Source organism: Haematobia irritans, chromosome 3, assembly GCF_050003625.1.
Source record: "Haematobia irritans isolate KBUSLIRL chromosome 3, ASM5000362v1, whole genome shotgun sequence".
NCBI lineage: Eukaryota > Metazoa > Arthropoda > Insecta > Diptera > Muscidae > Haematobia > Haematobia irritans.
The window spans coordinates 63,928,566-63,953,234 of record NC_134399.1 but is presented as its reverse complement, the minus strand read 5'-3'; the positions used below and the strand labels follow the sequence as shown (position 1 = coordinate 63,953,234).

Genomic DNA, 24,669 nt, shown 5'->3' with positions numbered 1-24,669 from the left:
TTGAACCGTTTAAAAAAGAATTACAGGATATCATTAAATCGAATATGTTAACACCTGATGCAGTTTTTAATGCCGACGAAACAGGTTTATTTTGGAAAATGCTTCCAAATAAAACATTTGTCCACGCGGAAGAAGTTACGGCCCCCGGAAGAAAATTGTCGAAAGAAAGAGTGACGGTTCTCCTTTGTGCTAATTCGTCTGGTACGAAAAGAATAAAACCCTTGCTTATAGGAAAATCCAAGCAGCCGAACTCCTTCAGAAACAAGACTTTGCCCTTAAACTATCTCCACGCAAAAAAACTCGTGGATGAATTCCGGTATATTCAAAGTTTGGTTTTTTGAAATGTTTGTTCCAGAGGTGAGTAGTTTTTAGAGCGCAATTCATGTAAATTATTATTGATTTCCTTTCTCCCTACACCCAGAGAAATGATTGGTTGGAATTCGATTACGACAACTATTTGATAGTGGAGACTCACAATTATTAATAGTGTGGAATAATTGTTAGTTATTTCTTTTGTTAGATAGTTTATATAACCAATATAATAGCGGTGTGACCGAAAGTTGGTACACACGACCAAGTATTTGTCGTTATTTATATATTGAAGTAAGCAACCATTTCAATTTATTGCACCCCGTTGTGCTAACTGACTTCTTTTGCCAATATGCTTCCATGCCCAACTGAAGGTCTGTTTAACAACTAAGTTGGTTGTGTTAACAGATTTGATAGTTATAAAGGGAATTGGTTGCTATGGACTACATATACATATATAACAACAAATATATTGTGTTTTGCCTAATTAATTATCAACTTTAAATTCTTTAAATTTCAATTCAATATTTTGATGACGTTTACTCAAATTTAGAGAACATTCTGTCCATAAAGGATTGCTGTGAGTTATACATATACAGTGAATGGAAGACACAAACGGTCGTCTAACTTTTGTCCACATTTGGCAGGTGTCCAGCTGGAAAACCGTCCACGTTTAGTAGGTTAAAGTGGCAGCCCGATTAAGATTCAGGCTCACTTAGACTATTCAGTCCATTGTGATAAAACGTTTAGTAGGTGCGCGTTTTCATAGTGGCCAAGTCTGAGAGATTTTTTGTATATTTTTAAATTGTGTAGCTGTATTCTTAAGTGGTAAGTAATTTAAACATCAAATTAAATTAATACTCCTCACTCTTTACCTTTTTCCCTCTTGGGATATCCCAACAAATGTGACGACTTCCGATGTAACGACAACATTTCATGATCCATGCCTGAGTTCAGAGTCACGCTGAAAATCGATCCGGTAATTATAAGTACCGCAACTGAAACATTTCCATTCAGTTCTAAGCTCTGTAGGTGTTTCGGATACATTGGCTTTACTTCTGCGACTCAAACCGAATGGTATATGTAATCATGCAAGGCGTGTACTTTTAGACAAATTTTGCCATCAGACCGCGATCATGCCAAATTGGATATTAACGCAAAAATTTCGTTAGGTATTTTTTTCTTTCAGGCTTTAAAAGCAAAATATTTTGAGAACTGTCCACCAATAAGATTTATGAAATCGGAGATAACAAGTTTAGAAGATTTCTTATAGGCCGAGGACCTCCTTGCGCCTGAAAATTATGCAGATTGGTTTGCAAACATCGCAACTAGCTATTTTGTGAAGTTTCTTTCCCAGTTCAAAAATATTGTACAGATGACGAATTTTTATTAGCTCAATAATCAATACAAAAAATATTAATATGTAATAAAATTAAATATAAATTAAACTTAATTCAAAGGAAGGTTTCTTAATTTCATAAGGTTGTCCCAAAAAATAATTAGTTGTTTTAACAAACGAATGAAATTTTATTGGTTGGGATTACCAATTAGAGTGTTAGTGTGCTCAAATTTTAGTTATCCAAACAATTTATGTATTGTTGTGCCAGACAAGAATTGGTTGCTCTAACAAATATTGTCGGTTATATTCTGATGGTAGATGGGACCAAATAAATCGGTTGGCAAAAAAATTGGTTGGCACAACAAATTTGTTTTCTGTGTGTAGGTTGAACATTTTTTAAAATCGAAGAAGCTTCCACTAAATGCATTGTTAATTTTGGATAATGCTCCTTGTCATCCACCAGCAGAAGAGTTGACAAAGCAAACTAAAGATGGGAAAATATGGACGCTTTATATGCCACCAAATGTTACTCCACTTGTGCAACCAATGGATCAAAATACAATTCGTATGCTGAAAATGCATTATAGAAGTAGCGTTTTATCGAAAATTGTTTCGTCGCAATCAGACAACATAGTGGAATTTTTAAAAAACTTAAGTCTATATGATGCAGCAAACATGATTGGGTTAGCTTGGAAATCCGTAAAGCAGGAAACATTGGCGAGTAGTTAGAACAAAATTTTGAGTGAAAAGTTAACTACCGATGAAGAAGACATTCCTCTCTCCATCCTAACTCAACAAGATGAAGTTGTTTGCATAAGGCGCGGAGTACGATTGCTCAGTTCGATTTTTCCCACCGTGAGTAAACACAAGTTTTTAATCACACAAATTTACAATACTCTCCAACTTTTCAGCTCACTTTCAGTCCAGCCGATATAATTGAATGGAATGATCATGATTTGGAGGATAATTTTAGTGATGAGGATCTTTAGTTTTACGAGAACTTCAAGAAGAAGCCGTTCAGAAAAGCCTACAAGTTGTTGTAGTACAAAATTCCTTAAAGGACTATTTTAAGGAATTTTGTTTAAATACGTATTTAGCATCTTAATTTCATCCAGTGCTTACACAGCTCTAGTTGTATGACAGAAAAATGTGAATTTCCAATAAAAATTAAAGATTATAAAACGTTTTAAATTTCAGTTCGATTTAACGAATTTTTCTAAATAACGAAAGGGCCTGACAATATATCGCTCGTAAAACCGAGCTTCGACTGTATATTCTGGGTCGTGGTGAAATTCTGAGTCGATCTAAGCATGTCCGTCCGTCTGTCCGTCTGTCCGTCCGTCCGTCTGTCCGGCTGTCCGTCCGTCTGTGGAAATCACGCTAACTTCCGAACGAAACAAGCTATCGACTTGAAACTTGGCACAAGTAGTTGTTATTGATGTAGGTCGGATGGTATTGAAAATGGGCCATATCGGACCACGTTTACGTATAGCCCCCATATAAACCGATCCCCAAATTTGGCTTGGGGAGCCTCCCGGAGCAGCAAAATTAATCCGATCCGGTTGAAATTTGGTACGTGGTCTAAGTATACGGTCTCTAACAACCATGCAAAAATTGGTCCATATCGGTCCATAATTATATATAGCCGCCATATAAACCGATCCCCAGATTTGACCTCCGGAGCCTCTTGGAGGGGCAAAATTCATCCGATCCGATTGAAATTTGGTACCTGATGTTAGTATATCGTCTCTAACAACCATGCAAAAATTGGTCCTTATCGGTTCATAATTATATATAGCCCCCATATAAACCGATACCCAGATTTGACCTCCGGAGACTTTTGGAGGGGCAAAATTCATCCAATCCGGTTGAAATTTGGTACCTGATGTTAGTATTCGGCCTCTAACAACCATGCAAAAATTGGTCCATATCGGTCCATAATTATATATAGCTCCCATATAAACCGATCCCCAGATTTGACCACCGGAGCCTCTTGGAGGAGCAAAATTCATCATATCCGGTTGAAATTTAGTACGTGGTCTTAGTATACGGTTTTTAACAACCATGCAAAAATTGGTCCATATCGGTCCATAATTATATATAGCCCCCATATAAACCGATCCCCAGATTTGACCTCCGGAGCCTCCTGCAGGGGCAAAATTCATCCGATCCGGTGAAATTTGGTACCTGATGTTAGTTTACGGCCTCTAATAACCATGCAAAAATTGGTCCATATCGGTCCATAATTATATATAGCCCCCATATAAACCGATCCCCAGATTTGACCTCCGGAGCCTCTTGGAAGAGCAAAATTCATCCGATCCAGTTGAAATGTGGTACATGGTGTTAGTATATGGTCTCTAACAACCATGCAAAAATTGGTCCATATCGGTCCATAATTATATATAGTTCCCATATAAACCGTCCCCAGATTTGACGTCCGGAACCTCTTGGAGGAGCAAAAGTCATCCGATACGGTTGAAATTTGGTACACTTTGTCAATATATGGCCTCTAACAGCCATGTAAAAATTGGTCCATATCGGTCTTTAGTTATATATATCCGATGACTTATTACACAAAAATTGGTCCATATCGCCAAAAATAATCTACCAAAACTTTATTTCCATAGAAAATTTTGTCAAATTTTATTACTGTAGAAAGTTTTGTCAAAATTTCATTTCTATAGAAAGTTTTGTCAAAAGTTTATTTCTATACAAATGTTTGTCAAAATTTTATTTCCATAGAAAATTTTCTCAAAATTTTATTTCTATAGAAAATTTTGTAATCTACCAAAACTTTATTTCCATAGAAAATTTTGTCAAATTTTATTACTATAGAAAGTTTTGTTAAAATTTCATTTCTATAGAAAGTTTTGTCAAAAGTTTATTCTATAGAAATGTTTGTCAAAATTTTATTTCTATAGAAATTTTTGTCAAAATTGTATTGCTATAAAAAATTTTGTCAACATTTTACTTCCATAGAAAATTTTGTCAACATTTTATTTCTATAGACAATTTTGTCAAGTTTTTATTTCTATAGAAAATTTTGTCATGTTTTTATTTCTATAGAAAATTTTGTCAAAATTTTATTTCTATAGAAAATTTTGTCAAACTGAATTATATACGTATTTAATCGGCCTTTTTTTTGTTTAATATATACCCCTTATGGACTAACTTACAATTTAGAAGACAGTGTTAAAAAGTTTTACGATACCTTGCCATCGGCAAGTGTTATCGCAACCCAAGTAATTCGATTGTGGATGACAGCCTTTAGTAGAAGTTCCTACGCAATCCATGGTGGAGGGTACATAAGATTCGGCCTGGCCGAACTTACGGCCGTATATACTTGTTCTTATTGTTTTAGTATACATACTTATTTGACACAATAGCGAAAAACAAGATCATAGACAGTGTTGATCACTAGCTATCGAAATATGTCATAAAATTATATTTATTTTAGTATCTTAGCGCCATCTTAGGGCATGTAGAACGAAATGACCAAAAAAGAAAATAAAAATCATTTCAAACTTTCATTTCAGTTTGTGTTGAATTTAATGCTGATGAATATAGCCATTTTCGAAAATGTCTAAAAGTTACTATGCATATTTAAGTTTATTTTTCTGAAAGAAGATGTTCCCACAATAAATATGCCAATGTGAAACAAACAAACAAACAAACAGTTGGAGTAAAATAAATATTCACTCCATTATTAGGCGTGTTTTTTTGTACATTCAAAGAGAAATAAAGCTTGGAAAACATTTATCGCAAACGTTGTTCTTTTTTCAGATCTTTGAATTTCTTCGAAAAGTTAAATTTTATTTACCAAGATTTTTATTTTTGATTAATAAGAATACTTTTTCTCCTAAAATCGCAAACCATTTCGCTTATATCAAGCACTGTTTTTTCTGAATTCATGTCTTAAACAAGATAAACTTAGAGGTATTGTAATCAAAATTTAATATAGTACTATGCGATGCCGAACATCCTTTCGAAGCCTTTTAGAATATATATCAAACTGTTTTATTTCCGTTTCCAAACGGTCTATTTTGTAGATATTTTTTCTATGAAACGGAGAAATTAAAGTGCTATAAATAGACTTGTGTGTAGCCACCAATCTGGTCTGTAAATACACGCAAAGAAAAAAAACGTTTGGAAAACGTGTACCGAAAACGTTTTTCTTTTGTTAGAGTTTTTTGAATTGCTTCGAAAATTTTAAACTTTTATCACCAAAAAAATTCGTTTGTTACAAAATTTTTATTTTTTCAATAAAAAAAGTTATTTTTGAAACAACAACACAGTCCATTTCGTTTATATCAAACACTGTTCTTTTCTGACTTTAGGTCTTTAATAAGACACATTTTACAGTTCAAAATTTAATATAGTATAATGTAATGTTGAACATTTTTTCGGAATCTTCCGAATATATCTGGAATATATGTAAAAAAAACAAAAGCAAAAAAAAAACTTTGGTTGAAGCAGGGATCGAACCCACAACACTTGGCATGCAAGTCGGACGTAGCAACCACTGTTCCACGGTGCCAAACTAAATGTTTGTTTCTGTTAAATAAACTTTGTTTATTCGGTTCGTGAGCGCCGTAAGCTATGCTATATAAATATAACTTATATGGATAATTATCTATTGATGACCATAACAGGTACATAGCTCAGTGGTTAGTGTGTTGGCTTACAAAGTGCATGGTCCGCGGTTCGATTCTCCGTCCAGGCGAAAGGTAAAAAAAATTTTAAAAATTTATAAAATCGTATAATTGGTATTACAGGAAAAGGTGTTAAGAACTAAAAATCCTCGTGGATGTGAGGGACAATGCAATTAGCAAGAAAATAATGTTTTTTTTTTTTTGAGCTAGTCTTTATGAAATTGTTTTTACATCCTGGAAAAGAATAAACGTTTATAACAAAAAGTATATACTTTTCTTCCAAATACACTTCCTTACAGCGAAAAGCGAATGAGAAACGAACTTTGTTTGTCTAAAATTTCGTTTGGGAGGAAAGAATTATTTTTTTGCGTGTAGAACTGGTAGACTGTTTGCGTTCTTTATGTGTTGATGGCTATAATGAAAAATAAGAGTTTCCTGACCCTGTGGATACTGTGTTTGATTGGTCCACGATTCGATTCCCCGTCTGGTCAAAAGGCGAATTTTTAAAAATTTGTAAAACAGAATGTTTGCTTCCAATTTTGTTGTTACAAAAGAGAGCTTCGTAGTTCTCATAACGTGGAAGTGAGGAAGATATGTATCACAAAAAGTCTATACTTTACGTCTAAACAAACTTGTTTACATCAAAGAGCAAATGGTAAACGGTGGTTGTTTGTCTAAAATTTCGTTTTGGAGGAAAGAATTCTTTTTTTTCAATGTTGATACAAAACTTGTAAAGAGCTCCAGAACATGTTTGTACTGCTATTCTATTCAGAGAATCCCATGAGCACAAATCTCGCTGGTATTGCGATGTTAAATTTTGAGAGAGTGTTAAATTTTGATAGAGAAGACATCCTCTTAAATTATTTATTGTATTACTATATGTACATATGTATATGTATACTAATACATAACCCAGATGCTATCTGGCCACGGCTATTTTCGTTAATATTTGAACTATACGGGGAAATGCAGTACGTATACGTGCATATACGAGGAAAAAAGAAATTATTTATGATTCAGAACACACACGCAAAGAAAAAAAACGTTTGGAAAACGTGTACCGAAAACGTTTTTCTTTTGTTAGAGTTTTTTGAATTGCTTCGAAAAGTATACACTTTTATCACCAAAAAAATTCGTTTGTTACAAAATTTTTATTTTTTCAATAAAAAAAGTTATTTTTGAACCAACAACACAGTCTATTTCGTTTATATCAAACACTGTTCTTTTCTAAATTTAGGTCTTTAATAAGACACATTTTACAGTTCATAGTAAAAATTTAATATAGTAGAATGTAATGTTGAAAATTTTTTCGGAATCTTCCGATCATATCTGGAATATATGTAAAAAAAAAAAAAAAAACTTTGGTCGAAGCAGGGATCGAACCCACGACCCTTGGCATGCAAGTCAGACGTAGCAACCACTGCTCCACGGTGCCCAACTAAATGTATTTTTCTGTTAAATAAACTTTGTTTAATCGGCTCGTGGGCGCCGCAAGCTATGCTATATACATATAACTTAGTTATATGGGTAATTGTCTATTGATGACAATAACGGCTACATGGCTCAGTGGACAGTGTGTTGGCTTACAAATTGCATGGTCCGCGGTTCGATTCTCCGTCCAGGCGAAAGGTAAAAAAAAAATTTTAAAAATTTATAAAATCGTATAATTTCTTCTACATTGTTTGTGTTACAGAAAAAGGTGCTAAGAACTAAAAAAATTTGTGGAAGTGAGAAAGATGTGAGGGAAAATGCAGATGTGAGGGAAAATGCCAGAAAAAAAAAATTTTTGAGTTAGTCTTTATGAAATTGTTCTTACATCCTGGAAAAGAATAAACGTTTATCACAAAAAAAAATACTTTTCTTCCAAATACACTTCCTTTCAACGAAAAGTAAATGAGAAACGAACTTTGTTTGTCTAAAATTTCGTTTGGGAGGAAAGAATTATTTTTTTGCGTGCACCTTTTTCAAATGTAGCGGATGGACAGAACGACGCAGAGAATTAAGTCAGCCGTATTTCCCCCCAATTTACTCAATAAAATGTTACTGAACGAGAGGCACTGGGAGGATGTAAGCAGATATTTGGTAGCTACATATGAATCTGAACCAAATTCTTCCAAAATGTACACGCAAAGAAGAAATATGATCACCCCAACCATGTTCCAAGAGCAAAATGATTCTTTTTCACGGACAACATGTTGCATGTTTGTCGAAACCGTGTTATTTTCTCGGAAATTATGTATCTGATTTCGGAAAGCATGTTATGTTTGACAAGAAAAGAAAATGTTTGCCTCAAAAATGCTATATGGTCGCTGTAAAAAGTAACATGGTGCTCTTGAAACATGTTTGAGGTGATCATATTCCTTTTCTGGGTGTATAGGGTTCTATTCTAACCCAAATTTTAAATCGATTGGACTAAAACTGTGTGATTAAAGTCACCACGTATATGTATCGTTTCCTTCTGGGTATTGTCAAAGTAAACAACTTAATATACTAAATAAAATATTTTATGACAACTGTCATGTCGGCCGAAAAATGAATCGGTACATTTTTTAAAAATTTTTTGAAAAATTCCGTTATTTTATTTGTATTCTATGTTTTATACACAATTTTATATTTATTGCAAAAACTGCGTAAAACAAATGGTTTTTGTATATCCCCTTAAAAGAATTTTTTTTTGTCAAGTCCATATCTAGAAGAGTATTTTTGGAGGTATATTAAAACTAATAACTTAACAAGTATATACGGCCGTAAGTTCGGCCAGGCCGAAGCTTATGTACCCTCCATCATGGATTGCGTAGAAACTTCTTCTAAACACTGCCATCCACAATCGAATTACTTAAGTTGCGGTAACGCTTGCCGATGCCAAGGTATCTTAAACCCTCCTAACACCATATTCTAAATTGTATGCACACAAAAATATTTTTTTCTGATTCAATCACAGAAATGATAGTATCAATTAATAAATTAATTGATGGTCAATAAAAAAATTAATTGATACTATTAATTTTTGTGATTAATTTTTTTTAATTGAATATTTTATAAAACTCAATTAATTTCGTGAAATTTTTTTCGGTGTGTAAGTCCATATGTGGTATTTATTAAATCAAAAAAGATCGACCAAATACGTATGTAATTCAGTTTGACAAAATAGACATAAAATTTTGACAAAATTTTCTACAGAAATAAAATTTTAACAAAATTTTCTATAGAAATAAAATTTTCACAAAATTTTCGATAGAAATAAAAATTTCTATAGAAATAAAATTTTGACAATGATAAAAGTTTGATTATGAACCGAATAAAATTTTAACAAATTTAACAAAAATATTATATGCTTAAAAAAATTCTCCCAAACAATATTGTGCTCAAAATTTTATTTATTTATTTATATATTTACAATCATAACGAATTATGAAAATAAACAGGTAATATAGGTGCTAACAACATAGGTTTTCGACCTGAATGCTCAAAATTTTGTTTCTGCCCAATTGTATATTCCCCAACATCTTTCTCACTTCTACGAGATTTTTTAGTTCTTAGCACCTTTTTCTGTAATACAAACATTGTAGAAGAAATTATTCAATTGTATGATTTTTTTTTATTTTAATTTTACCTTTTGCCGGACGGGGATTCGAACAGCGGACCACACAGTTTGTAAGGATCAAAGAAGTAGCTGATCAATTGCCCAAGGAAAAATAAAATGTTAATTTTGTAATAACAAGCAACAACCACCAACTTAATTCAATATCGCTCCCTGTTAAATAGCGCTCCAAGCTACTAAACACATATATGTTTATAGGCTATTTCTAAATTAATATATGTTTGCATCCAAGCATATTATATTTACAAACATTTTATGTCCCAAACATAATATGTTCTAACATATTAACATATATGTCCCAAACATGTTATGCTAGTTTATGAACATTATATGCTTGCACTCAAAAATATTGTGTTTAAAAATTTGTGTTCCAAACATATAATGTCTATAGCCAAACATATGAAAAACAGCCTTTTTCATCCGTGTAGGATCGAAATAAGTGCAAGCCTGTAAATTAAACTATAAAACTTTGAATACAACTTGTTTTGAGTTTAAATTCCAACTTTCAAAATTCATTATAAAATACACCAACAAACAATTATAATCAGTTATTTATAATTGCTGACATTTCCGTACACCCTCAAAAAAAAATCGCTTCTCTAACATATGTCCCAAACATATTTTGCAGGAAGCATATATATTATTGGATACTGCCGAAAAATTAATATGTTTGTGTTATGTGAACATATTGTATGTTTGGAAGCATTTTGAGCCCAAAAATAGTATATGATTGGAAGAATTTTCCTCAAAGAAGATTGTGCTCATTCCCTCACATAATTTTCATTTCCATGAAATTTTTAGTTCTTGGAACCAAGAAAAAAATTTTGCCCATAATGCCAAAATGATAAACAAAACACATGTCCACACATACATAAAATTCTGTTCTCAAGGCGAAAACACGTGTTGTTTTTTTCCAAATGTCTATTCCCTTGGTTCCGAATGTTTATTCTCTTTACTCTACTCAACTAATATTCAAATTAAATAATATTTAGACCTAAGCATATCAAATATTTTGCCTTATCATAAAACAGTTTTCCGAAACAACATACAAGCGGTTTCACAGAAGTTGCTCTCTTTTGAGTCTCTCGCTGTGTTATGTTGATATCAATCGTCAACCCTCCCGGTTTCCATCTCTATTTCTTTCTCTATACTCTCTCTCTCTCTGTCACTCTCTGAATAAAATATCACAACATATATATGTTTACTCGAAATTTGTAAATGTATATATGTTTACATTCACACATATTATTTTTATGAAACATTCCTGCCCCAAACATAATATGTTCTAACATACAACATATGTGTCCCAAACATTTAGAGTTAGTTAAGGAACATTACATGTTTGCACTTAAATATATTGTGTTTAAAAATTGTGCCCGAAACACTTTTTGTTTATATCGGAACATATGAAAAACATATTTTTCTAACAGTGTAAGAATGGGAAACTCCTCAATATCATCATAGTAACGTTCAAAGCAATCCACCCTTATACATGCAGCTTAATGAACAGAAGATATAAATAACCGTTGATACAAATTTGTATGTGCCCTTTAACTCTTAAATAAAAATATATGCAAATTAAAATCTTTATTTTTTTTTTTGCTTTCTGTGGATATCAACAGAATCTTGACCTCAGCCAATAGCAATGCTGTTGATCGCTTTAATTTATGGAAAAAAAACGAAATTTTAGTTTGATAAACGCACAATTATTCAACCTCCGGTCAAGTGAATAATGATTATGAACGATCCATTCTCTTGTCACTCCAATGGGAACAAAATTTGTCTGCTACTGCTACAGACAAACATAATTCACATGTGAACACTTTTTTTGTTTGTGGGGAAACCTGGTGAAAATAGAAGGGCTTAGAGCAGCAAAAAACAGAGTATCTTTACATTTGTGTGGTTAGAAACGCATCACAAACAAACTCGCCTAATATCTCCATATTCAAAGAAATAATTTGCATCGAAGACATTTGTATCTAAGAGGGGAGATGAGGACATTGGATATTCACATGATGATTTTCGGCAAAACCCAAATGAGAAAATATGATGAATTTTTGCATAAATGAATATTAAAGGAAATGACATTCACTTCCAAATATTTTTAATGATTAATGAAATGATTGGCATAGGGAATGTTAAATCATATCAGAAATTTCTGAGTTGTAGCAGAAAAAAATTCAAGTAAATATAACTCTAAGTTTGAGCGGGCTGTGGCTGATATATCATTCACCAACGATTTTTAACCTTAGACCCCCTAATATGACACAACTACTCAAGATATTGGCAATTTTACGAGAAATAGTTAATACACATAAAGCAATCGAAATGTCTGTGCAATTGATATTTGAATGTATTTTCTACTATGATCAGCTTTTTGTAATAGCATGAGCCGCCTTTTATAGTTTCAGCGTGGGTCCTGCTGCAAAAATATTAATAACATAAAACTGGGACAACAATTAAAACACATCTGTTTGAAATTCGGTTAGCAAATTTTCGAATTCTCAACATAGGTATGTTAGGTTAGGTTAGGTTATCTGGCAGCCCGATGTATCAGGCTCACTTAGACTATTCAGTCCATTGTGATACCACAGTGGTGAACTTCTGTCTTATCACTGAGTGCTGCCCGATTCCATGTTAAGCTCAATGACAAGCGACCTCCTTTTTATAGCCGAGTCCGAACGGCGTTCCACATTCCAGTGAAACCACTTACACGGATGAAAAAGACTGTTTTTCATATGTTTGGCTATAAACATTATATGTTTGGAACACAAATTTTTAAACACAATATTTTTGAGTGCAAGCATATAATGTTCATAAACTAGCATAACATGTTTGGGACATATATGTTAATATGTTAGAACATATTATGTTTGGGACATAAAATGTTTGTAAATATAATATGCTTGGACGCAAACATATATTAATTTAGAAATAGCCTATAAACATATATGTGTTTAGTAGCTTGGAACGCTATTTAACAGGGAGCGATATTGAATTAAGTTGGTGGTTGTTGCTTGTTATTACAAAATTAACATTTTATTTTCCCTTGGGCAATTGATCAGCTACTTCTTTGATCCTTACAAACTGTGTGGTCCGCTGTTCGAATCCCCATCCGGCAAAAGGTAAAATTAAAATAAAAAAATCATAAAATTGAATAATATCTTCTACAATGTTTGTATTACAGAAAAAGATGCTAAGAACTAAAAAATCTCGTGGAAGTGAGAAAGATGTGAGGGAATGTACAATTAGGCAGAAACAAAATTTTGAGCATTCAGGTCGAAAACCTATGTTGTTAGCACCTATATTACCTGTCTATTTTCATAATTCATTATGATTGTAAATATATAAATAAATAAATAAAATTTTGAGCACAATATTGTTTGGGAGAATTTTTTTAAGCGTATAATATTTTTGTGTGCAAAATGCTTCCAAACATATTATATGTTCACATAATAACATATTGTGTTTTGGAAGACACCATTATTGAATTTGGATGCAAAAATACAAAATGTTTGGAACTTAGACTACCCAAACATATATTGTTTAGACCAATATGCTTTCAAACATATTATATATTGGAAGAGATCAAACATATAAATGTTTGGGCAATACCCAAAAATGTATATGCTTGAAGCAAAATATGTTTGGGAGTATATGTTACAGAAGCGATTTTTTGTGAGGGTGTAGAGATCTGAAACCCTCAGAAATGTCACCAGCATTACTGAGGTGGGATAATCCACTGCTGAAAAACTTTTTGGTGTTCGGTCGTAGCAGGAATCGAACCCACGACCTTGTGTATGAAAGGCGGGCATGCTAACCATTGCACCACGGTGGCTCCCGTGGTATAGTCGCAGCCCATTATTTTAGGATCACTTGGACTATTCAGGCCAGGGTCACATTGAATACACAAGCGAACAAAATTGAACTTTCATTGTGTTGATTTGAAAGAAGTGAAATCGGTCGATCGATCAATGTCTTACAAGATGGACCGGTAGAAATAAATGCGATACTAAATTTTGAGGGTCTAAAATAGCAGTATATTTACATTTTCAGGCAAAGTGGATAAAAACTACAGATTCTAGCAGCCCAAGAAATAAATCCGGGAGGTAGGTCTATATGGGGGCTATACCAAAACATGGACCAATACTCAAAATTTTCGACACATCTCTTAATGTTCCTCAAATACCTCTAGAATTCCAATTTCAGACAAATTGAAAAAAAAACTACGAATTCTAGAAGCCCAAGAAGTCAAAGCGGGCGATCAGTCTATAAGGGGGCTATACCAAAACTTGGACCGATACGGACCATTTTCGACACACCTCTATATGGTCCTAAAGTACCTCTAGATATGTAATTTCTGGCAATTTGGATAAAAACTACGGTATCTAGAAGCTCAAGACTCCAATTCGGGGGATCGGTTTATATGGGAGCTATATCAAAACCTGAACCGATACTCCCCATTTTCGACACACCTATTTGTGGTCTTAAAATACGTCTAGGCTTTCAATTTCAAGCAAATCGGATAGAAAATACAGTATCTAGACGCCCTAGAAGTAAAATCGGGAGATCGGTCTATATGGGAGCTATACCAAAACATGGACCGATACAGACCATTTTCTGCATACCTATTTCTGGTCCCAAAATACCTCTAGATTTCTAATTTCAGTAAAATCGGGTTTTAAATGCAGTTTCTAGACGCCCAAGAAGTAAAATCGGGAGATCGGTCTATATGGGCCTATACCAAAACATGGACCGCTACACCCCATTTTCGACACACCAATTTTTGGTGTGTCTAGATTTGTCTATATGGGGGCTATACTAAAACATGGACCGATATGCACCATTTTCGGCAAACTTTTTGATGGTCCTAAAACTCCTCTAGATTTCCAATATCAGACAAATTGGATAAAAACTAAAAGCCCAAGACACCAAATCGGGAGGTCAGTTTATATCAAAACTTGGACCTATATAGCCCATCTTCGAACTTGACCTGCCTGCAAACAAAACACGAGTCTGTGCCAAATTTCAGGTCTATAGCGCCATTATTGAAGGCTGTAGCGTAATTACAACAGACAGACGGACATGCTTATATCGTCTTAGAATTTCTCCCTGATCAAGAATATATACTATAATCGGAAATCGATATTTCGATGTGTTGCAAACGGAATGACAAACTTATTATACCCCCATCACCATTCTATGGTGGTGGGTATAAAAAATACAAAAATCTGGCATAAAAATTTACTAAAATCGTATTTCCTACAAAATTGTTCAGAATTTCCTAAAATTTGTAACTATTCAAGCTTCAGATCTTAAGTCTGAAAAATGCAAAACAAAATAATTATGTCTTAAAAATTTTCTTGAATTTCTCGAAAAATATGTGTTTACATTTGTCATGTCGGTGTTTGTAATACAGTTTTGTTAAAATATTCTAAAAATTAATCTAAATTTTCTAAAAGTAACTAAAATTATCTTTTCTGGTGGGTTCACTGTTTTTGGAGTGTGATATATAGAAGTGTTGTCCCATTGCTAGGTACTAATGTTCTCATCTATCTGGCAACGGATAGCACGAGGACCCAATTTGTGACTTCCACATAAAAACGAAAGAAATGCTGATAGGGCAAGTCATGCGATTTCATAAAAATAATAACTCATTCACATTAGGCTCGAAATCTATTAAAGTGGATTTCAAAATCCGACAAATGACAGTTGAAATCTAGTTACAGTGTAGTTTGGAAGTGTAATGTGTATGAGGTACACTGAAAAAACAGTGAACACACCAGGAAGAAAACTTGCGGTTAATTTTAGAAAATTTTGAATATTTTTAGAAAATTTTAACTAAACAGTATTACAAACGCTGGCATCGCGCCGATATCACAAAAATAAGTAAATATTGTTCGACAAATTCAAGAAAATTCATTAGACATAATTAAGTTTTTTCACGTGTTAAAGAAAATTTTGTAGTTTGAAGGAAAAAATTGGAGTTCAAAAATGTCTTTAGTGACATACAAATTTCATGATGAACGCATTTCTAGTAAAATTTACAAATTTAAAGAAATAATGAACGATGTTGTGAGAAATACGAATTTAGTAAATCTTTATGCTTAATTTATGTATAATTTTTTCTCGTTTTTTAGTTAATTTAAATAAAGTACGCAAAAAATTATTAGAGTAGAGGAAACTTTCTCCAAACATAATAATTCCATGAACTAAAATAAAGTTAAATTGGCTTTAGTGAAATAGAGAGTTCAATTTTTTTTAAGTGTATAAGTAAATAATTTTCGACGAATTCAAAAAATATTAGACAAAATTATTATTTTTCACTTATAAAGGAAAATTTCGTAGTTTGAATGGAGTTATGCTATAAATATATTTTCAGCATTGTCTGATACATTATCCCGAACTACGCCATCTACTGTCAATCTCGCGTTACTAATTTAATCGAATCTTCTTCATTGGTGCTTGTAGGAGGCCAGTTATTGCTTTACAATCTTCCCACAAAACATTGTTCACGGGAACATATTTGACCTTTTCCCATTTAATTTGGCTGTCAAAAGTTAATACGTTAAATTCATAATGGAAATAATCGTAAAACTAGTCACAATTTAATGTAGTCTTCTGAGGGTATATTAGCCATTGTTTGGAATCAGCCGAAGCACGATTAATATAAAAAACTCATGTAAATATTCCATAATAATCTCAATGTGGGAGTTTACCAGAAATAATAAATATTATAAATCTCTGAGTTGGACGCACCAAATTATACGCAAATACGTGAAGTATCAAATTTCTTATAACAAGAAAGCAGTGAGTTTTCGTTAACGAATATACAGAGAGGAAATATATAGTGGTTGTTACGTGAAGTGTTTTTATTGTGTGTCTATGTATTACATTAAACTTACCATACACTCAAAAACCAAACAAAGATTTTTGAAAAAATATTTATTTTTCACTAAATTATTTTGTCCATATATTTGTTATCCAACCTGTCTGTTCCGAAAACATTAGCAGCCTGCTTAAGTTAACCCTTCAAACATTTTCAATCATATTTGACTGATTAATGATTTACCCAGCTGATTAAATCAATCATAGAAGATATCATTTAGGATTCAAATATGAGTATTCTGCATAAAGAAAGTGTGCCCTCAAAACGATTTGTCCCAATCAGTCTTTAAATAATCATTTTTGTGATTGTTTATACCCTACACCACATAGTGGTTACGGTATAATAAGTTTGATCTGCCAAAAACTGTGCCTACCAGAAATATTGATTTTAAGCCCCATAAAATATATACCGATCGACTCAGAATCACCTCCTGAGTCGATCTAGCGCTTGGTGTCCGTCCGTCCGTCCGTCCATCTGTCCATGTATTTGTTGTTCACAGGATTCCGGTCGCAATTATTAACCGATTTTGATGAAATTTGGTACAGAGAGTTTTTTGGGCACAAGGACGAACGCTATTGAGTTTGGAAGAAATCGAATCAAATTTAGATATAGCTCCCATATATATGTATCGCCCGATTTCGACAAATGGGGTCACGTCGCGCATTTTTTCAAACGGATCGTCACCAAATTTGGCAAAAGGTAATCTTTTTCACCGCCCTTTAAGTCTGTAAAATTTCATTCAAATCGGTTCAGATTTAGATATAGCTCTCATATATATGTATCGCCCGATTTTCCCAAATTTGCCCAAAAACCCCTATTTTATCAACCGATTTTACTCCAAGTTGGCTAAATGTAATCTTCCGTAGCACTAACTATATGTGCAAAAAATCATCGAAATCGGTTCAGATTTAGATATAGCTCCCGCCAGATTTTTCTAAATTTGACCATAAAACCTTATTTATCAACCGATCTTTCCCAAATTTGGCTAAATGTAGTCTTCTATAGCACTAACTATATGTGCAAAATTTCATCGAAATCGGTTCAGATTGAGATATAGCTCCCATATATATGTATAGCCCGATTTTCCCAAATTTGGCCATAGAACCCTTATTAATGAACCGATCTTACTAAAAGTTGGCTAGATCCAGTCCCCTATAGTACTAACGGTATGTGCAAAATTTCATCGAAATCGGTTCAGATGTAGATATAGCTCTCATATTTGTATCGCCCGATTTTGAAAAATTCGGCTCTAATAACCTTATTTTTGACCAAAGAGGCCTCATTTCTTAACTGATCTTACTCAAATTTTGCACAATGTAACCTTTTGTGGTATTAAATAAACCCGCAAAATATTATGCAAATTGGTTCAGATTTAGATATAGCTTCCATATATATGCATCGCTCTATTTTCCCAAATTTGGCCATAGTACTCTTATTTTTTAACCAATGTTACTCAAATGTCAAATTTTGATGTACTAGCCGATGGTATTTATACGTACTTGTACACGCAAAAAAATAATTCTTTCCTCCCAAACGAAATTTTAGACAAACAAAGTTCGTTTCTCATTTACTTTTCGTTGAAAGGAAGTGTATTTGGAAGAAAAGTATTTTTTTTTTGTGATAAACGTTTATTCTTTTCCAGGATGTAAGAACAATTTCATAAAGACTAACTCAAAAATTTTTTTTTCTGGCATTTTCCCTCACATCTGCATTTTCCCTCACATCTTTCTCACTTCCACAAATTTTTTTAGTTCTTAGCACCTTTTTCTGTAACACAAACAATGTAGAAGAAATTATACGATTTTATAAATTTTTAAAATTTTTTTTTTACCTTTCGCCTGGACGGAGAATCGAACCGCGGACCATGCAATTTGTAAGCCAACACACTGTCCACTGAGCCATGTAGCCGTTATTGTCATCAATAGACAATTACCCATATAACTAAGTTATATGTATATAGCATAGCTTGCGGCGCCCACGAGCCGATTAAACAAAGTTTATTTAACAGAAAAATACATTTAGTTGGGCACCGTGGAGCAGTGGTTGCTACGTCTGACTTGCATGCCAAGGGTCGTGGGTTCGATCCCTGCTTCGACCAAAGTTTTTTTTTTTTTTTTTTTTACATATATTCCAGATATGATCGGAAGATTCCGAAAAAATTTTCAACATTACATTCTACTATATTAAATTTTTACTATGAACTGTAAAATGTGTCTTATTAAAGACCTAAATTTAGAAAAGAACAGTGTTTGATATAAACGAAATAGACTGTGTTGTTGGTTCAAAAATAACTTTTTTTATTGAAAAAATAAAAATTTTGTAACAAACGAATTTTTTTGGTGATAAAAGTGTATACTTTTCGAAGCAATTCAAAAAACTCTAACAAAAGAAAAACGTTTTCGGTACACGTTTTCCAAACGTTTTTTTTCTTTGCGTGTAGCTCTTACAAAAGAATATTACTCGATTTTTACAAATTTGGATTTATTACCACTATTACCACTTACTAATTGAACGATTTTCTCTTTGTTTTTATACCCTCCATCATAGGATGGGGGTATATTAACTTTGTCATTCCGTTTGTAACACATCGAAATATTGCTCTAAGACCCCATAAAGTATATATATTCTGGGTCGTGGTGAACTTCTGAGTCGATCTAAGCATGTCCGTCCGTCCGTCCGTCGGTTGAAATCACGCTAACTTCCGAACGAAACAAGCTATCGACTTGAAACTTGGCACAAGTAGTTGTTATCGATGTAGGTCAGATGGTACTGAAAATGGGCCATATCGGTTCACTTTTACGTATAGCCCCCATATAAAGGGACCCTCAGATTTGGCTTGTGGGGCTTCTAACAGACGCATATTTCATCCGATTTGGCTGAAATTTGGTATATGGTGTTGGTATATAGTCTCTAACACCCACGCAAAAATTGGTCCACATCGGTCCATAATTATATATAGCCCCCATATAAACCGATCCCCAGATTTGGCTTGCGGAGCCTAACAGAGAAGCAAATTTCATCCGATCCGGCTGATATTTGGTACATGGTGTTGGTATATGGCCTCTAACAACCGTGCAAAAATTGGTTCACATCGGTCCATAATTATATATAGCCCCCATATAAACTTATCCCCAGATTTGGCTTGCGGAGCCTCAAAGAGAAGACAATTTCATCCGATCCGGCTGAAATTTGGTACATGATGCTGGTATATGGTCTCTAACAACCATGCAAAAATTGGTCCATATCGGTCCATAATTATATATAGCCCCCATATAAACCGATCCCCAGATTTGGCTTGTGGAGCCTCTAAGAGAATCATATTTCATCCGATCCGGCTGAAATTTGGTACATGATGCTGGTATATGGTCTCTAACAATCATGCAAAAATTGGTCCACATCGGTCCATAATTATATATAGCCCCCATATAAACCGATCCCCAGATTTGGCTTGCGAAGCCTCAAAGAGAAGCAAATTGCATCCGATCCGGCTGAAATTTGGTACATGGTATTGGTATATGGTCTCTAACAACCATGCAAAAATTGGTCCACATCGGTTCATAATTATGTATAGCCCCCATATAAACCGATCCCCAGATTTGGCTTGCAAAGTCTCCAAGAGAAGCAAATTTCATCCAATCCGGTTGTAATTTGGAATATGATGTTAGTATATGATCTTTAACAACCGTGCCAGAATTGGTCCATATCGGTCCATAATTATATATAGCCCCCATATAAAACGTTCTCCAGATTTGACCTCCGGAGCCTCTTGGAGGAGCAAAATTCATCCGATCCGGTTCAAATTAGCAACGTGGTGTTAGTATATGGTCTCTAACAATCATACCAAAATTGGTTCAATCACACAAAAATTGGTCCATATCGGTTCATAATCATGGTTGCCACTAGAGCCAAAAATAATCTACCAAAATTTTATTTCTATAGAAAATTTTGTCAAAATTTTATTTCTAGATAAAATTTTGTTAAATTTTTATTCGGTTCATAATAAAATTTTCATCATTGTCAAAATTTTATTTCTATAGAAAATTTTGTCAAAATTTTATTTCTATAGAAAATTTTGTCAAAATTTTATTTCTATAGAAAATTTTGTTCAAATTTTATTCGGTTCATAATCATGGTTGCCACTCGAGCCAAAAATAATCTACCAAGATTTTATTTCTATAGAAAATATTGTCAAAAGTTTATTTCTATAGAAAATTTTTTTAAAATTTTATTTCCGTAGAAATTTTTGTCAAAATTTTCTTTCTTTAGCAAATTTTGTCAAAATTTTTATTTCTATAGAAAAATTTGTGAACATTTTATTTCTATAGAAAATTTTGTTAAAATTTTATTTCTTTAGAAAATTTTGTCAAAATGTTATGTCTACTTTGTCAAACTGAATTATATACGTATTGGATCGATCTTTTTTGATTTAATATATACCACGTATGGACTTACATACAATTTAGAATATTGTCTTAGGAGGTTTTAAGATACCTTGCAATCGGCAAGCGTTACCGCAACTTAAGTAATTCGATTCTGGAGGGCAGTGTTTAGAAGAAGTTTCTACGCAATCCATGATGGAGGGTACATAAGCTTCGGCCTGGCCGAACTTAAGGCCGTATATACTTGTTAATAATGGGCTCAATATTAGTGGCATACTAACTCCGTAGGTGCAATATTAACACAGCCAGTGTTGCTAGAAGTAGGGGAAATTCCCTATATGTAGGGTTTTTCTAATATTTAGCGTCTTGTACGGAGGTAGGGCCACAATGTAGGGACATTTTCACTCAACACAATTTGTAATAATTTTTACATTTTGGTAGCTCTAGAGGAGGAAATTAGTAGCCGGCAAGGCTTGATCTGTGTGGTAACAACAGTTACCACTCGTGCCAAAAAAAATCTAACAAAATTTGAAGATTACCACAAATCTACCAAACAAATATTTCTATAGAAATTTTTGTCAAGACTTTATTCCTGTAGAAAATTTTGTCAACATTTTATTTCTATAGAAAAATTTTTCACAAAAATTTGTTTATAGAAACTTTTTCCAAAATTTTATTTTTATAACATAGAGATTTAACAAAAAAGATTACTATTTTGAGAAGAATTCTACCAACTGTGGCAACCGTGGTGGTAATACAAATTTATATTCTAAATTATAAACGTTGCATACTCATATTATTCATATTAAGTTAATAAAGTACTTAGAACCATTTTTGTTTTGCAAAATTTTTTAAATTTAACGAAAAATGTTGTAGGGAACATTGTATGGGAAAGTAGGGAACTTTTTTTGTCCTTGTAGGGTAAACCGAACATTTTCCCTGGCAACATTGACTATGAGCTATAGTCAGATTGAGACAAAGCACCCATAAACATGTACCCCTCAATTTTCTTAAATATGCAACTGCGGTTTATCTCTCAGACCTATATCAATGTTACCCCACAAATGTTTATGATTACTATGTATGGTGTGTTTGTGTATCTCAGGTGCATTCAGCAAGACATGAACAAATTCCCTTAATGTCATGCTGCATCTATTGCCTTTAGGCATTTTGGCCAAACAGTCAGCTGCAACAACGGCTGTGCGGTTGCGCGAGCTATCGCTGTGGTCAGAAAAAACTTACGGTCACAGTTCGGTCCTCAAAATAATGCCAGGTGTGCCTAACGTAGTGGATTACACTTTGGCGAGTCCACTTTTCGACAAAACGTCTGAGACTCTAATCCCCCACAGACCCCGGGGAATAAAGAATATATAGATTTCTACACTGATGGCTCCAAATTGGATGGACAAGTGGGTTTCGAAATATATTACCTAATCACTGTAGTGTTTTTCAAGCTGAAATATTACCAATAAAAGAGGTGGCGAATTGGCTGAGAAGTAATGTTCCAAAAAATGTGTGTATTAATATATATTCAGACAGTCAACCTGCAATAAAATCCTTGGACTCTGTGTTCCTCAACTCGAAAACGGCCATCGATTGCCGCAAATCTCTCAATGAGATTGCTGAGCAGTACAATATTCACCTAATATGGGTGCCTGGCCATAGGAACATACCGGGGAACTGCGAAGCGGATGAGTTGGCAAGACTAGGGACTACCTTACATATTCTAGGGGAACTAGAATCTGTTGGTATGCACCTGGCCACCTGCAAGCTCATGCTGCGTGAGAAGGATGTTATGATGGCAAATGTTCGATGGGAGAATTGCAAGGGCTGTAACGACACCAAGCAAATATGGCCCCATTTAAACTTAAACCGCACACTAGATATGCTAGTGTTCTCGAGACGTCAGATATCACTCCTGATATCTGCTATAACGGGTCGCTGCCTGTTAGGCGATTTTGCAAAAACTATAGGCGCGAAGTATAATGACTATTGTATGAGCTGTCATGATGCGGAGGAAAAGGAATCAATTAAACACCTCTTGTGTGAGTGTCCCACATTTTGTGTAAAGCGCAAGCAACTTTTAGGAGCATTTAGCTTCAGATTACTGTCGGATCTGGAAAACGTTAACTTAAGCAGTCTGCTAATCCTTTTGGAACAATATGGTTGGTTCAACAAAGAAAAATAATCAAGAACGTTCAGCGGTTAAAACTAAAAGTGCCCATATGTAATAGGTACATTTAGTTAATGTGGTATCACAATGGACTGAATAAGTGAGCCTGAATCTTAATCGGGCTGCCACTTTAACCTAATCTAACCTAACCTTATGATTACTAATTCAGTAAGGGTGGTTTAGGGTATAATATAGTCGGCCCCACCCGACTTTCTACTTTATATATATATCCATGATCAGGGATAAATTTTAAGACGACATAACGATGTCCGTCCGTTTGTTTGTCTGGATATCTGTTGTAATCACGCTACAGTCTTCGATAATAAAGCAATCTTGCACATGGACAAACAACGAGTTTGTCCTCAGGCAGGTCAAGTTCAAAGATAGACTATATCGGACCATGTTTTGATATAACGCTCATATATACCGATCTCTCGATCTTATTTCTTGAGGGCATGGGGGCCACAATTTTAATCCGATTTGTTTGAAATTTAAATCTAGACCGATCACCCGATTTTTCCTCTTGAGGGCATAGAAGCATGTATGAGCCAAGTATTACTATTGCTTTGTACTGTACAGATGTACTAGAGAATGAAGCCGCCGGGTCGCGCCGCCGCCGACTAGTTTTTGCCAGTCGAAGCCGCCGCTGAATTTGTCAACTCATCTCGACTCAAAATTAGCGGCCAATTAATCAATAATATTCATTTAAATCAGAAAAGATTATTAATATTGTTGTCTTTTTTTTTCAAAATGCTTAAGTTTCCACCAAAATCCGTCAGTATCCAGTTGCTATAATAATTTTGCATTTAGCTCAGAAAATTTGAATAAAATATAAATGTAATTGTAAGATTGGTTGTACAACTAATCTCATTACCATTCGGATAACTTCAAATTGATTTAATAATGGATAATTGTCTGCCGACGAATAGACAAATTTATATCGGCTTAGCCGTCAACCCATTTTGTGTCAGCCGCCGCCGACAAAAATGGGTCGGCTTCATTCTCTGAGATGTACCATAGTTACCTTGACAGTATTTTTTATAGGATTATAAAAATGATAGTGTTAAATTTTCAATAAAAATATATGAGTATTGAGAAAAAAATGAGAATTTTTTCAATAATAAAAAACCTCAACGTTAATAGAATTTCTCTGCATTTCCATGGTGGTGGGTACATTACCTTCAGCCGGGTCGAACTTAACTCTGCTCTTACTTGTTGTAATTTATTTATATCATAAAATATTTCGTATTTTTACAAAATTCTAATAATTCTTTTGTCTTATGAAAATTAGCAAGTTCAAAGAAAAATGATTAAGAATATACTC

At 33.7% G+C, this 24,669-nt stretch overlaps 1 long non-coding RNA gene across 1 annotated transcript; it reads left to right on the top strand.

Moving 5' to 3' along the window:
- The first annotated feature begins 1,202 nt into the window (after positions 1–1,202).
- LOC142232043 (uncharacterized) lies at positions 1,203–1,762 on the top strand. Its single transcript, XR_012720997.1, has 2 exons — positions 1,203–1,386; positions 1,482–1,762. It is a non-coding gene; the product is annotated as an uncharacterized LOC142232043 (long non-coding RNA).
- The last annotated feature ends 22,907 nt before the right edge of the window (positions 1,763–24,669 follow it).